The 15,300-nt window shown below is 36.6% G+C and overlaps 1 pseudogene; it reads left to right on the top strand.

Annotated features, from left to right (window-relative positions):
- Nucleotides 1-915: 915 nt before the first annotated feature.
- Nucleotides 916-15,064, top strand: LOC127971286 (rod cGMP-specific 3',5'-cyclic phosphodiesterase subunit alpha-like; annotated as a pseudogene).
- Nucleotides 15,065-15,300: the final 236 nt, after the last annotated feature.

Genomic DNA, 15,300 nt, shown 5'->3' with positions numbered 1-15,300 from the left:
AGCAAGACCATGGCTAATTTGTGGTTACCATATCTTAACTATAGTAACCATGTTTTGTTTTTTTTTAAAAATTAGTAAAATCATGGTTAACTTTTGTAAGTGCAGTGATTTTTATTTTTTTTATTTTTTTTAGGGTGAACCATTGCCAAAGCTGGATTGTCTGCTAATTATTAGTGGCTACTGCTGATAAAACTTGAGAAATGTGCTGGAGATGTTACACAGACAGATATGATTCAGTGTGCAGTGAAACCTCCCTTTCTCTTTGATTAGAAATTACTAAACATCTTTCAAAGGAAGAGACTGTCTTTGGCACACAGTGTGCTTCACTGCTCATACAGCAATATACTTTTATCTGTATTGCTCATAATCACTTTAAAAAATATAAAATGCATTGTGTGACCAAAATACCAAGCGGGTGTATCTGAAACCCTGGAGGGGCAAAAGCTTGCTATCTCAGTTTCAGAAGTCTAACAGACTGCTGACTAACCACAGATATCCACAGATATACTGTTTGCACATGCTGAAAGTGTTAGCAGCTTCCTAAATAAAACAAGCGAGGGATTTTGAACATTTTGAGAGTGAGATTTCTCCAGTAGTTCTGTTGCAAGGCCAGTGCTGGATCAGAGCGGGTCTGGAGGGGATAAAAGTCTTTAAATGTGAGTTGAATTAGACCGATCCTGGATTAAATCTAAAGGTCAATGCCTAACGCCGTGTTCCACGAGTCAGCAGAATATCAGTGTTTACCTAAAATCCACATTTTACACTCCCTTTCTAGCAGGGGCGGATCTACCCAGGTGGCATGGGGTGGCAAATGCCACCCTAAAAGAAAGCCTTGCCACCCCTGCTGCCACCCCAGTTGGCAGCAACGAATTAAAAGTTACGGCCAATTTGAAAATTTAAGCTCGCGAATCTCCGATGTCCGACTGCAGTGAACGCAGCATCGACAGGACGACAGAGCGACAAAAGACTCATTTGTTTGTGCGAAAGCGAGGGAACCAGGAGTCGCAAGGAGACACAGGAGGAAAGAGGTAAAAATGGATTATCAGTCAAGAAATTAAGCTTTAATGAAAGCACTGACTTTGAGATGATAAATAACTAACGTTACAGTGGTGCAGTCTCTTAAGTGATACGTTACCCACTTTTAAAAAGCGTGAGGATACGTAACAACTTCGTTTTGTGTCAGAACTTTCACACTTTTCATTCATAAATTCACCCCGTCTGTGTTTGCAAAGCGACACGGATTGAATCGCGGAATTCACTACTACACACACACACTCTGAAGCACGAGGGGTGTTTTCAACTCTTCACTGAAGAGTTTTCAACCCGCTTTGAACTCCCGAACTGACTCAAATGATTCGCGAACCCGCTACGAACTCTCGAATTGATTCAAATGATCCGCGAAGCCGCTCCGAACTCCCGAACTGATTCAAATGATTTGCGATCCCCAAACTGACTCAAATTCGCGATCCTACGAACTCCCGAACTGATTCAGATGATTCGCGATCCCCAAACTGACTAAAATGATTCGCGATCCCGCTACGAACTTCCGAACTGATTCAAATGATTCGCGATCCCCAAACTGACTCAAATGATTCGCGATCCCGCTCGGAACTCCCAAAATGACTCAAATGATTCGCGATCCCCATAACTGACTCAAATGATTCGCGATCCCGCTACGAACTCCCGAACTGACTCAAATGATTCGCGATCCACCCTGACAGCAAGGAGTCTCGGTCCAGATTCGGCCCACATGCGGGCCAGATGTGGACTGGATGGGCCGACAATATGTTGTTGTTTGGGCAGCTTCGAACTGCTGAACTGACTCAAATGATTCGCGAACCCGCTCCAAACTCTGACATATATTCAGATATAAATGTAATTTTAAAAATAATTTAATAATTTTCGATTTTCAAATATTGCACCTGTCAAACAGTCTATTTTGCCGTCAATACTGTTGACGGTGTCCTTTATCAGTAGGCTTTATATTTATGCTCAACATGAAGTATAGATGTTGTCCTGAAGACAAGATCCAGGTCTGTCAGCGGCCTCACTCTGTCACCTACAGTAGCGCGCCAGCGCCCCATCAGGCACTATTCTGGTGTGTTTAAAGACCACAGACTGTACAAAAACACAGAAAACGCGAAGCAGCCGCCACGCAGCAAAACCGCAGCCATTGTGTCACCTACTCAGGAGGAAAAGTTGGGTAAAAATTTATTGTCTATCAATAAATGAAGCTTTAATGAAAGCACAGACTTTGAGATGAGAGCCACTTTTAAAAAGCATGAGGATACGTAACAACTTCGTTTTGTGTCAGAACTTTCACACTTTCATTCATAAATTCACCCCATTTGTGTTTGAAAAGCAACAGGGATTCAATCCCGGAAATGGAACTAAAGCAGAACGTCACGGAATTCGGACATTTTTAATTAATAAATCAAAAGTATAGCTTTTAATCAAATCTCGATAAGGACTAGTGTCTGCAATATTAAAGGTGTTCAGTTATACAAGGTGTTGTATACAAGGTGTTGAAGGTGTTGTTATACACATCTCTTGAAATGTGGGCTCTACTACACACACACACACACACACACTGAAGCATGCGTGGTGTTTTCTGCTCTTCAGTACCGTCGGAAAAGAAAAGTAAAAAACAAAACAAAACCAGACATAAAGTTGGCTGGACGTTTCAAATTTAGGGACCGTCTCTAAAGTTACATGCGATATTGGTATACACTTTTCTAACGTCAGTAGCATTTGAACAGAATGACTTATAGTCCTAAAAACAACTGTAATCGTTCATGTAGGTGTCAGCTATAATGTACAATTGAATTAAATGTTTGATATTTATTAATAACCTGTAAATCATATGTAAATTATGCTACTCTTTCACATGGGCTCAGACGCAAATTTGAAGCTCAAGAGCATTTGAGGAGAAATACTTGCAGTCATAAAACAATAGTAATGTGTTCATTTAGATGTCAGCTACAATGCACACCTTATACATTTTTTTATATATATTAAAATAAAGTATAAATCATTTAGGTAAAAACAAGGCCCGTTTATCACTTTCAGGTACATTCCTGTGAAAGTTATTTTTTTTTTCAGGTTCCCTTACGAAAATTACACATTTAATTCAAATATTCACTTAATCTTTCATTTTTTGCTAACTTTTTGCTATAGGTGACACAGGCTTTATAATTTCTTCAACAAAAAACATGCATATTACAACCCTTACAAAACAAACCATGGTTTTATCATAGTAAAACTTCTTAATTTCCTTTTGCATGATTTCTGAATGCTTAAGACTATAAAATAAATTAGAGTCATAATAAAGTTATAGCCACAGGTAAATGTCGAGAGCTACAATTGTGATTTGTAAATAATACAATTTATTCATTTAGTTTTTTATTTGATTAAAGTTCTATTTTCACCCCTATAGTAGGTGTTTTTTTTTCATCATCATATTTGAGGAAGGGGGGCACAACAATACAATCCTCCTTAGGGCACCCATCTGGCCAGCAGCGGCCCTGAAGGTGTTGTTATACATATCTCTTGGAATGTGGGCTCTACTACACACACACGCACACACACACTGAAGCATGCGTGGTGTTTTCAGCTCTTCACTATATTGATGCATGATGTAGGCTACACATGTGCACGTCAGCGCGCTATGAGAGGATTTCACCATTTCATTTGATAACACTATTTGCATTCATTTGTATCGTATACACAGACTGACAGAAACGGCAATGTCTTTAAAACAACCTGTCAAAATAACATTTCGGTAAAACTTTGAAGAAATTCAAACTGAAATATAGTACTATAGCACAGTAGAGTATGCTATACTTCAAGTAGGCCTAATAGCTAATAATAATAGTTAATAAAAAAACACAGAAACTCTGGTTACAACCCACCAAAATAAAAGTTTGGTCTAACTCAAAGAAATTATGTAAGAAATTGCTTAGTAAAATATAGTTAAAAAAAGATCTATTAAAACATTATTTTAAAGGAATATCACAAAAGTTTTCATAGAAGTTTTAATTTAAGCTTACCAAAACAATAACACCATATTTTTCAAAAGCAATTTCTAAAAGTACATTTGTATTTGGGCCTATGATGCTTATTTATTTATTATTATTGTCAGCTAATAAAACCTATGCTTCAGGGACCATATTCATATAAACATCTAAGTCTAAATGTAGCTCTTAACTGGTTGAGTTAGATGATGATTAACACTAAAAAGTAGAAATTCAGTTGAGTCCCCCCAGCTGGAAATGTCATTGGCTGTTAAAATCTTGTGTTTCTTATAATAAATTGACATATTGATCAACACTGAAACTTTAATAATGCTCTTAATTACAATTCAAATGCAAGACATTGATTGCATGAGATTAAGTTTGTAAATTATAGCCTGTGTCCTTTTGTAGTGTGCACATATTTATCATCAAACTGTGATAACTGTGACTAAATTCAGTATATATACGTCTGCCATATGTTGCCAACCCTCAAAAATTCCTGCCCCCTTCTCGCCACCCCATCAATATTTTTCTAGATCCGCCCCGGCTTTCTAGTGTTAAAGGGAAACTCCACCCCAAAATGAAAATGTTGTCATTAATCACTTACCCCCATGTCGTTATAAACCCGTAATAGCTTCGTTCGTCTTCAGAACACATTTTATTACCAAACATTGGATTCAATCTTTTTATGAACATGTATTTTTTCAACTAACAAACATTTTGTATTCATTTTTGGATCTGGTTGATCATAGGCCTCAATCATTTGAGCTTAGTTTTTGAGTGAACGTTACCAAAATGATTGACATAATGCTTTTATCTCTACAAAACTGAGGTGCATAAACTCAGATCAAATCCAAAAAGAAAAACCTGTGCTAAAAGGCAAGACATTTTTGACCAGAGCACAGGATTTTCAACAGAGCACAAAATAAGATACCCTTATTTAAAGCTAAATTACAACAACCTTAACATATTAATGTTACAGTAAGTTGTGAACGCTACTGTGTGGGCCTCCTCGACATGACTAAACCTAAAGTGATTCATTATTTATTTATTGCATCAAATATACAGCTGGATTTGTAAGGTGTAGTTTGTCTGTTTAAGAGTATTGAAATTATTTTATTTTTATTTATTGGTCTGTTTTTTGATAGAAGAGGTGCCCCCTTACAGCGGACCAAAGACCCCTGATGCCAGATTGAGTGAAACATCGAATAAATAGGGAATATGTGTTTAGTTAGTCATGTTAGAGAAACATAATTCTAACATGAATTGTGAATTAATTCTTACATGCTGTCACATGTTTGACTTACGGTATTAATTCTGCTCCTGGAAGTGATTTTCTACAAAGTGATTGATTGCATATTGCATGGAAAGGAGGACATCAAAGTCATTCCGTAAGTTAATGCATTTTATATTCCTTGTTAAATTTGAGCTTCCACTTGGCATTTAATTAAGCCCAGTATTGCCACATGCATTGTCATGCATCATTCTACATGAATTGTAATTATAAACATACTGTATCAAGAAATAGCATGTCTGGATCTCCAGCTCTGAGATGTGAGGTGGGTCAGACAGTTCTGGGTGTTTGCAAGGGTGGGCCAAACAAAAGACATAATTATTTAAAAGTAGAAATCTTCATAATCCTAGCAGGTAATTGTAAAATGTTGTAAAATGTGTTTTAAATACTTTTATTTAGCATGGATGCATTCAACTATAAATGTCTTAACTGTCACTATTGATCAATGTTAAAATATTAGAATTTTCTGTTAAAGAATCATGTGGGTAAAAAACAAAAAACAAACAAACAAAAAAACATATCACTGTTTCCAAAAAACAAAAACAAGCACAACTCATCAGTTCAACTATAATAATAATAATAATGTTTCTTAAGCATCAAATCAGCATGTTCAAATGAGATCATGTGACACTGAAGACTGGAGTAATGATGCTGATAATTCAGATTCGCATCAAAGGAATAAATTACATTTAAAAAAATATTTATTATTATTGTACTATTTTTTACTGTTTCAAATAAATACAGCCTTGATTAACATAAGAGAGTGTGTTTTTAAAATGTTATTAAAAACATCTTTTACAACTTTTAATGCATATATATTAGATTTTTCTAGACTACCTAGAAAATAAAAATGGGATCCATTTAAAGAAAAGTGCTGGATTGGTCAGACACACATGCATTGTCGTTACAGTAACCCTCCAGCTGACCACTGGGCATTAGTAAGTGGACTTCCCACCTACGTTGCAGAGAACGGCCTGGTGAGAGTCTAGACCTCCATCCTCCTCTCCTGACGCCGCAGTAGTCAGACAAGTTGGAAGCTTTTATGGTTTATAATGTTCCTGTCATGTGCACAGCGAGGGGGAATAGAATGTGCTCCCACACAGAAATGATGGATAATTGTAATTTTGTGAACGGTAATTAATCAGAAAGCAATGCCCGTTCTCAGTGAGCTTGACTGCTGCTTTTTCTTCACTCTTACAGATCTGTAACATCATGAACGCTGCTGAAGATGAATTCTTTGTCTTTCAAGTAAGCACACCTATACTTACGCACCTATAAAAGCCCCATATATTAATAATAATTCATGCAATTTAAAAAGAAGTGTTTCAGAAATAAAAGCTGTACACCTCATATTTTTGTATATCCACAAAATTTAATATAATTTTTCCTGAAATGTATTTTGGTTAAAGTTTGTTTTTGTCCTGCCAGAAAGAGCCTCTGGATGGACAATAAAGAATGTACTCTCTTTGCCCATAGTAAACAAGAAAGAGGAAATTGTTCTATAACAGGAAAGATGGAAAGCCTTTTGATGACATGGGTGAAACACTAATGGAGGTATTTGAGGCCACAGTATAGACAAGTAGTGTGTCATAGCTAAATATACAGTAATGGATAGATCAGCAGACTCAGCATCATTTATGTTTGAACATTTCATCAAGAACATTTCATATAGTGAAAGTTTACCCTGTTGTCAGTTTATTATGCTCAGTTGGTTGGATTCAACTAAACTGCTAAGCCAAATATCTAAAGCCTCTAAAAATTACTTTGATCAAATGTGTCTGTTTTATCTTAGTGCTACAGTCCACAGAGACTCTCCGTTCAGTTCAGTCAGGCTCCCTGTGGAGATTATGCTTTTTTAGTTTTCTCATTAATTTCCATCTGATTTGACTAGCACAATGTTTTAATCTTCTTGCTCTCTTGTTATTTCAGTCAGTTTCAGACTGTCAGAATTTTATTTTGGTGTGAATCTGAGGATGAATCCCATCCTAAATGTGATCTTAAATGTAAATATGAATCTCAATTTGAATCTGAAGTTGATTTTCAACCTCCAGTAAATCTAAACTTGAATCTTAACCTCCAGTATTTGTGAACCTTTTAATCTAAATGTGAATCTGAACCTGAATCTCAACCTGTATTAAATGTGAACCTGAATGAAAGTGTGAATCTAAACCTGAATCTTATCTTACAGTAATAAACCTGCATGTAAATGTGAATCTAAATCTGAACCGAAATCTGAATCTACATTAAATGTGAACCTGAACATGAATCTGAATCTCAACCTAATTGTGAATATAAACATAAAGGTGAATCTAAATCGGAATCTCAATCTACGTTAAATGTGAACCTGAACACAAATCTGAACATAATTGTAAACTTGAATGTAAATGGGAATCTAAACCTGAATCTCAACGTCCAGCAATTCTGAACCTGAATGTAAACGTGAATCTGAACCTAAACATGAAATTTATTTATTTAACCAGGAAAGAGGACTCACTGAGATTAAAATCTCGTTTACAGGAATGTCCTGACAAAGATAGTCAGCTGAGTTTATGAATTTGAATCTCAACCTAATTGTAAATCTGAATGTAAAAGTGAATCTAAACCGGAATCTCAAGCTACATTAGATGTGAAGGTGAACAGAAATCTGAACATAATTGTGAACCTGAATCTCAACCTACAGCAATTCTGAACCTGAATGTAAATGTGAATCTGAACCAAAACATGAATTTGAATCTCAACCTATTTGTAAATCTGAATGTAAAAGTGAATCTAAACCTGAATCTCAATCTAAATTAAATGTGACTGTGAACACAAATCTGAACATAATTGTAAACTTGAATGTAAATGGGAATCTAAACCTGAATCTCAACCTACAGCAATTCTGAACCCGAATGTAAACGTGAATCTGAACCTAAACATGAATCTGAATCTCAACCTATTTGTTAACATGAATGGAAATGCGAATCTAAACCTGAATATGATTCTCCAACTTGACAGGACTTAGTCCCTAGTTTGCAGTGTGCACTAATTGAAATGAATTACACTACATTTGGTAAAGCTGGTTATAGCAGGATATCCTATAGTATGAAGTATCTTGATCATGTGGAAAAGCAGTTCTGTCATATATAACATTATGACTGATTGCCTGATTAAAATAGGTTGTATGAGCATTGAGCATAGAAAAAGGGTCATGGAATATAACCTTGTAAAACTGATTTTTTTTTTTTCATGTTCAGAACACACATGAGGTGTATGACAAACAACCTGATGAATGTGATGAGGATGAGCTGGAGGATATTCTGGTAAAACACAAAAAAATTAATACATAGTTTAAAGTCTAGTTGTTTTATAGCTGTGTGTGAGTTGGACCTGGTAAAGTGTGGCATCAAGTTGAACTATGTACAAATTATATACAGTATATTTATATTTATATTATATGTACAGTATATTTTGACTATATACTGAATCTATCTAAAGAAAATTTAAGAGGTTATGGTTGTTCTGAGATGATGTTTGCTTATTTTATAAGACAAAACAAGCCACATTAATATTCCTGGGGCCAGACTCACAAAAAAATGCAAAATACAGATCTTCTTAATGCTATTTTCTTTCTATTTTCTAACTTAAAGTTAAGAATATTTCAAAGCAACATTTCTTAAGAATGTTCTTTTCTTTTCTTTTAAGATTGTTCTGAAGTCTAAACCTAAGAAGACTTTGAAAAAACTCATTGTAATACTTACAATGCATTGTAATAATTGAAACCTTTAACTTGTCTTAAATACCCAAAGGTAAACTGACCAGTCAAGTCAAATTTATAGCTGTTTCACAAAATCACTTATTTATGCAGATATTGTTGGACACACTTGGATTTCCAAAATTAAATAAACAATTTGACAACAATAGTTACATCTTGCAATGAAAAAAAAAAACAGACAGTTGATATTTGCTATACCATGTATCTCTTCACGTGACTTTACTATATTAATGTGGAAAGAGTTTCATACTCTGAAGTAACACTATAGTGAGCGATAATATAAACAATTACATTTCTTCCATAGGAAGATTTAATTCTGGCCCTGGTCTCTAGATGGCTTGGGTCCCTCCTTCAATACATTTTTTACCCATTTTATCATTTTCGAAACGAGATGTAATTCATGTCTACAACACAAATGGGATATGCACCCAATTTTAATTTTTTAAGTTATCAATGATTTACGTACATTCGTCCTACCAAGCATCACTAACTACTGCTGCTACAATACGTCTAAAAATGTACACTGCACAGACAAAGTAAATACAATCATTGCTATGCCTTGTAAGACTTAGCTGAAATTGATTGTTCAATGTGGGCCAGACCATGTTTACACTGTTCATGGTAAGAGAAAAGCTTCTCAGAATGACATTTCAAACGCTGTTATGGGGCCTTAAAAATCTCATCTCAACCACTCTCCAAATCTGCTCTCGCTTCTGAAGTCCTAGCTTTTAATACATTAACTGTTCTCACCCTGCAAACAACATAAAAAAATCAACAAACCAGCTATGTTAGCCTTGTAACAGAGCATTTGATATATTTGCTCCTTTCTTTAGTGGCTGCTAGAGTTGTGGGTCTTTTATTATGGAATAAGTTTAATAATACGGCCCATCTCCAGCATGCTTTTTGTGAAATGGCAGACGGCCCCGTCTAATTAATCAGGCGAGTGTAAACCTGCTCCTGGTGAAGTCATGTGGAATCACAGCGAGCTGGCCGAGTGTTGGAGGGCTGGATGAAACACAGGCCAGGCTGCTAATGAGCCTTTTTCAGCACAACTCCCATGCTTCACTGAGCCTAATGAGCCCTCACTAGTCAGCTTCTTGCTCTACAAGAGAAGGGGGTGTGTCTTAATGAGGCTCCGCCTTGAAGCCTATTAAACCTGCTCTATTGTGTCTCCGACAGGTGACCTGAAGCGCTATTATACGGACCTAGAGACAATATTCAGCAATACAGTGCGTAGACATTCTCACTTTTATATCGCCAACATCCACTACCAGGGGAGTCATGCACCAGTGAGTCACTATACAAGATAACATGTGACTAAAAAACACATTTATCTAAATCAATATAACTTAAGAGTACTTTATTTAGATGTAAGACAATTTTTGTAGCACCATTTTTGTTTAGTGTGCAAACAGATGGGATAAAAACCTGACCTAACATGCATTAACTGAGGAAATTGCAAATTGACAGCTACTGAACAACGTTTTCACAGTATGCAGACATTTTGAGAAAAAAATATATTTTGTCCTCCACTGAGAAAAAAAGTGACATGCATTGAAATGAAACGAGAGGATGGCATAAGTTATCATGCCTAGTAGTACAATAATCATGTAATGTAGTGGTCTTAGATGCATTTTTATTTGCATTCAAATATAATATAAACATATTAATTTATGCCTATTTGGGTTCATTTTTATCAGAAGTCTGTGACATTCTAGGTTTTAAGATTAGGTTTCTGTGTTGACTTTGACAGGTCTGGGAATCCATTGGCAAAGCTGCATGGTTCCTCCATTCTCGAGAGGCACCATCTGGAGTTTGTAAAAAAAAAAAAAAAAAAAAAAAAAAACGCTTATAGATGAGGTAATGCTGAAAATTAATTCCATTTCTGAGCAATTTTCATCATTACATTTTTGAACTCTGCAGACCATTGAGAATGTGTATTTAGTAGATAAGCCCATAAATAACTGCCTCCTCACTCACAGCAAGCAGTTTCCTCACTGAAATAAACTGTTTTCCAAGGCCTTAAATATCTACCAGAATCTGAGCCGAAGACGGCACAAAACCATCATCCATTTGATAGACGTAGCTATCATCAAAACAGACTTGGCCTTGTATTTAATGTATTTTTTTTTTCGCTGTGTGGGATGTGCTTGCCTTTGTGAATCATTTATTCAGAGTTAGTCTTGCAGTCAGAGCTGCATAAGCGTGATTAACATCAATTTAATCATGATGTGTCTCTGCAGGAAAAGAGCCATGTTTCAGAAGATCGTGGATCAGTCCAAGACCTGCGAGAGCTGGGACGCTTGGACCAAATACATGATGTACGAAACAACTCATAAAGAGATTGTCATGTAAGTGCTGTGCAAAAATAACCTGTTTAATGACTAATATCACCTATAATAGCTGTTTGCTCAATAAGCTGCTTCTACAGAAGATAATATTCAGAATGTGGTGGCTTTTAAGGAACATAAATATGAATTCACGGCATGGAGTTTTGGTTTTCTTCACCGCATTTGAAGAAAACCAACTGCCTGCGATTTGTCAGCTATTGCAAACCCATGGGAGATTCAGAGCAAGGTTAGATATTCCTAATGCATAATGCAATGTCACATGCAAGGCCTATTCAAACATGTAGGGCAGCCAAGGGTGTGACTTCATTGGAAAATGAATTCGCTGGGCTCTCAGCCGGCATAATGGGTCTGAAACTCCATTCATATGATAATGTATCCATGGATGGGTTGTTTACATGCATTGTTTAACACTCATTATTATATGCGTTTCACAGCAGAAGGTAATGTAGATCATCTCACATGCATGAGATTATATTCTGCCGAATGTCATGCATTTTTAAAAAACCAACATTCATCTTTTAGATGGTTTTTTGGTAATGCTGTTATTATATTCTTGGAAGTAGATCCAAGAACAATGACCGAGCCAAATTCTATATAGTTGCAAATGGGACATGTGCCAGCTCTGTCTCAGTGAGAATCGTTATGTAGCGATTTCTGCTTTGTTTATGTCATTAATGGCCTCTAATGCACAGTTAATATATTTGAAATCTAGTTACATGTAAAAATCCATATTTGCATCTCTCCAAATGCATCTATAAAGACTGACTGTGTCCTGTAGGTGGCGTTGTCTGTCGCTACTGAATTCTAGGAGCAGGGTGACCTGGAGAGGAAAGTGCTGGAGAGGCAGTCTATTGTGAGAAAACGCCTGGACTGAAGGGATGGGAGGGAGCTGAGAGAAAGGGAATAAGAATGAAAAGTTCCCATGGGTCATGTCGTGATGTACTGCCTATTATGCGGTGCAGTGAATCAGAAAGAGCGGTCACAATGGCCCAGTCAAACAGACCGCTCCCAAGCTCCCCATTTTCCTTAGCTGTGATTGGAAATGCAAGAATATAGGCCTATTGTCAACTTTTGAAAAGTGTCTCTGAACTTTCTACTTTAGTTGCATGGCCCTTCCTGTGTTATATAATTTATCTTTAAATATTCACAGAATTGAGCAGCCATGTAAATGTAATATAAATGAATGTGTGAGGACAAAAGAACCTCTCAGTCAATTATACACTGGAGTAATGTAATATTTAATGCATTTCATGATGTTGATAACAAAGAATGGAATTGAGTTTAGTTTGCTCTTTGCTTTCCACAACAATAATCCCATTCAAATCTATATGTGAGGTTAAAAGTAGCCAGAATACATTTCTTAAAATAATACAAAAATAATTTGTTATGAATGAATGTTACAGACTACAATTTGTAAGCAATCTGCTGGGAATCGGTAGGTTGTGGTTTCATTTTTATACTGAGTTAAGAACATGTTGTTTCATTTCCAGCCCATGATGACTAACTTCCCAAGCTCCAGTCTGATTTTATTGATTTCGTCTGTTCTTTCGTTTACAAGGTGAGGTTCTCCATTTCGATTAGTAAACAAAACGACATATGGGACTTCATTGATCTACACTTCTAAATGTTCACAGGATCCAGACGAGAGTCCATCAGGAAGCAGATACATAATCATCAGCATAAATGTACAGTGCTGGTCTTGATCAGATGTCTGTATACTTGAGTTTTATCGACCATGAACGTCTCAATGCAGGCCTGCTGGAAGTAGAGAAGGGCTTGAGGAAACATGGATTCACATAGGATCTATTTTCTACTAATTCAAATCATTCATACATTTCAAAACTTGATTTTCTCAATGTTACTTATGTATGTAATTTTGTTGGAACAAAAAGAGGTGTGCAATATGTTTTGTCTGCAACTTTTTGCACGAATCGAACAAAAACACATCTGTTTGACTGTTTTTACCAGTATGTATATTCCCTGGGAATTGAACCCACCTTTTGCGACGCTAACGCAATGACTACCACTGAGCCCGAGGAACTGATTTTTTAATAATCAAAATCTTATTTTTAAAACATTAATCTCATAGCATTATTTATGCAATTTTTATTTCAGTGTAAATGCATTCATGCCACCTCAGAGCTGCATTAATCTTTAAAATGAAAAATGCAATAATACAACATCTAGTATGTCTTAGTAGATCTTTATTCACTCAACATTATGACCACAATACTCCCACTTTACTCATGTCCAAACCCTCTTGCAGGAATTCTTTCGCTTCCACGTGGAGAGCTCACACTCATGCTAGAGCGTCTACTGAAAAACAGGAAGGAGTGGAACGCTTTGAAGGAAACTCATGAGGCCAAGGTAGCCACACTGGAAGAGGACAAAAAAGCTAGAGAGGAAGCAGATGGTGTCGGCTCAGCGGCTAAACAAGGTAGATAGTGACTGAAATGGAGTCTCACAGTCTCTTAAAGCAATAGTTCACCCTAAAATGTGCAACACAGATGATTTGCTCTTTTACTTAAAGTGGGTGTAAAATGGCACAACAGAATCATAAAAGTTCACGTCTATTGAGGAGGACAAGATCCTCAGAAATAATATTTAAAAACTTAGTTCACCCAAAAAAGAAAATGAGCTGCAGATTTACTCCCCCTCAGGCCATACAAGTTTGTCTCTTCATCATATTTGGAGATGTGTCACTTGCTCACCAATGGATGCTATGCAGTGAATGGGTGCCGTCAGAATAAGAGTCCAAACAGCTGATCATAATAATCATAATCCACAAGTAATGCTCACCACTCCTGTCTATAAATTAACATATGGTGAAGCTTTTTACTTCAGAAGATGTGGAGTATTTCTCCAAATCTGTTAAAGCAGCAAACTCATCTACATCTTGGATGGCTCGAGGGTGAGTACATTTTCAGCAAAACTATTTTTTCCTTTATTCTTGGCACAAATTTACTGTTCAAGTTCATGTGGACTGCTTTTGTCCTTTATTTGTCCTTTGCTTTGAATGTATGGAAAAAAGCAGCGTGACCATTCTTCAGAATTTCACCTTTTGTATTTCACAGAAGAAAAACAACAGTTTTGGAATGATTTCTGTAAACAGTTTTGTAAAGAATAAATATATATGTATTTTAAATGTATGAACCGTTCGATTAAGGATGCAAGGATGCAATTTTTGAGCCTAGTCTTGTTTTATTTATTTATTTTTAAGCTTTTATAACCGTGTTGCTGTGCAAATTAAGACCTCTGCTCCTAGGATGCAGTGCACGGAGTGTGTGTGTGTGTGTGTGCGCTAGTGCTAACTGTCCTGGGACATAGATTACATAAGTTTTACAAAAGCATTGGATAACACCTAGGGGGGTGTAGGCCTAATCGACTAGGAAGGATGAGAGCCGATTGGCTGGATGGCAAAAAGAGGCGGGGTCAATGTTAGCATTTACGTCATGTCACAGACGCAGTCACTGCACGTCAATGGCTATGATGTCACGTCTTCTGCTACATTTACCTCACTCTCACAGCAAAGAGGTGGAGTTGAGAAAATCTGCAACCACTGCAATAGCCAAAATTAGCTCTGGCGTGACAGCAAACGCACAGACCTTCTCAGATAGATGTGCATCCCCCTCACACACACACACACACACACACACACACACACACACTCACTGCTGTAGGGAATGATTATTCTGACATCTGAATCACAAACCAGCAGAGCAGCAAATTGCCACAAGCTCTCCGAATGGCTGCATTAACAGTGCTCTCATTCAGCATGTTCTGCTACAGACTCTCAGTGAAATGAACCGTCACAATTAGCTTCACCATCTAAAATTGTAGGCACTCTGCATGGATACAACACAGAATGCCATTTGTCATTGGCTGGCA

Source organism: Carassius gibelio, chromosome B14 (genome assembly GCF_023724105.1).
Source record: "Carassius gibelio isolate Cgi1373 ecotype wild population from Czech Republic chromosome B14, carGib1.2-hapl.c, whole genome shotgun sequence".
Taxonomy (NCBI): domain Eukaryota; kingdom Metazoa; phylum Chordata; class Actinopteri; order Cypriniformes; family Cyprinidae; genus Carassius; species Carassius gibelio.
Note: the sequence above shows the minus strand (reverse complement) of the source record. Positions and strands in the feature narration are given on the sequence as shown.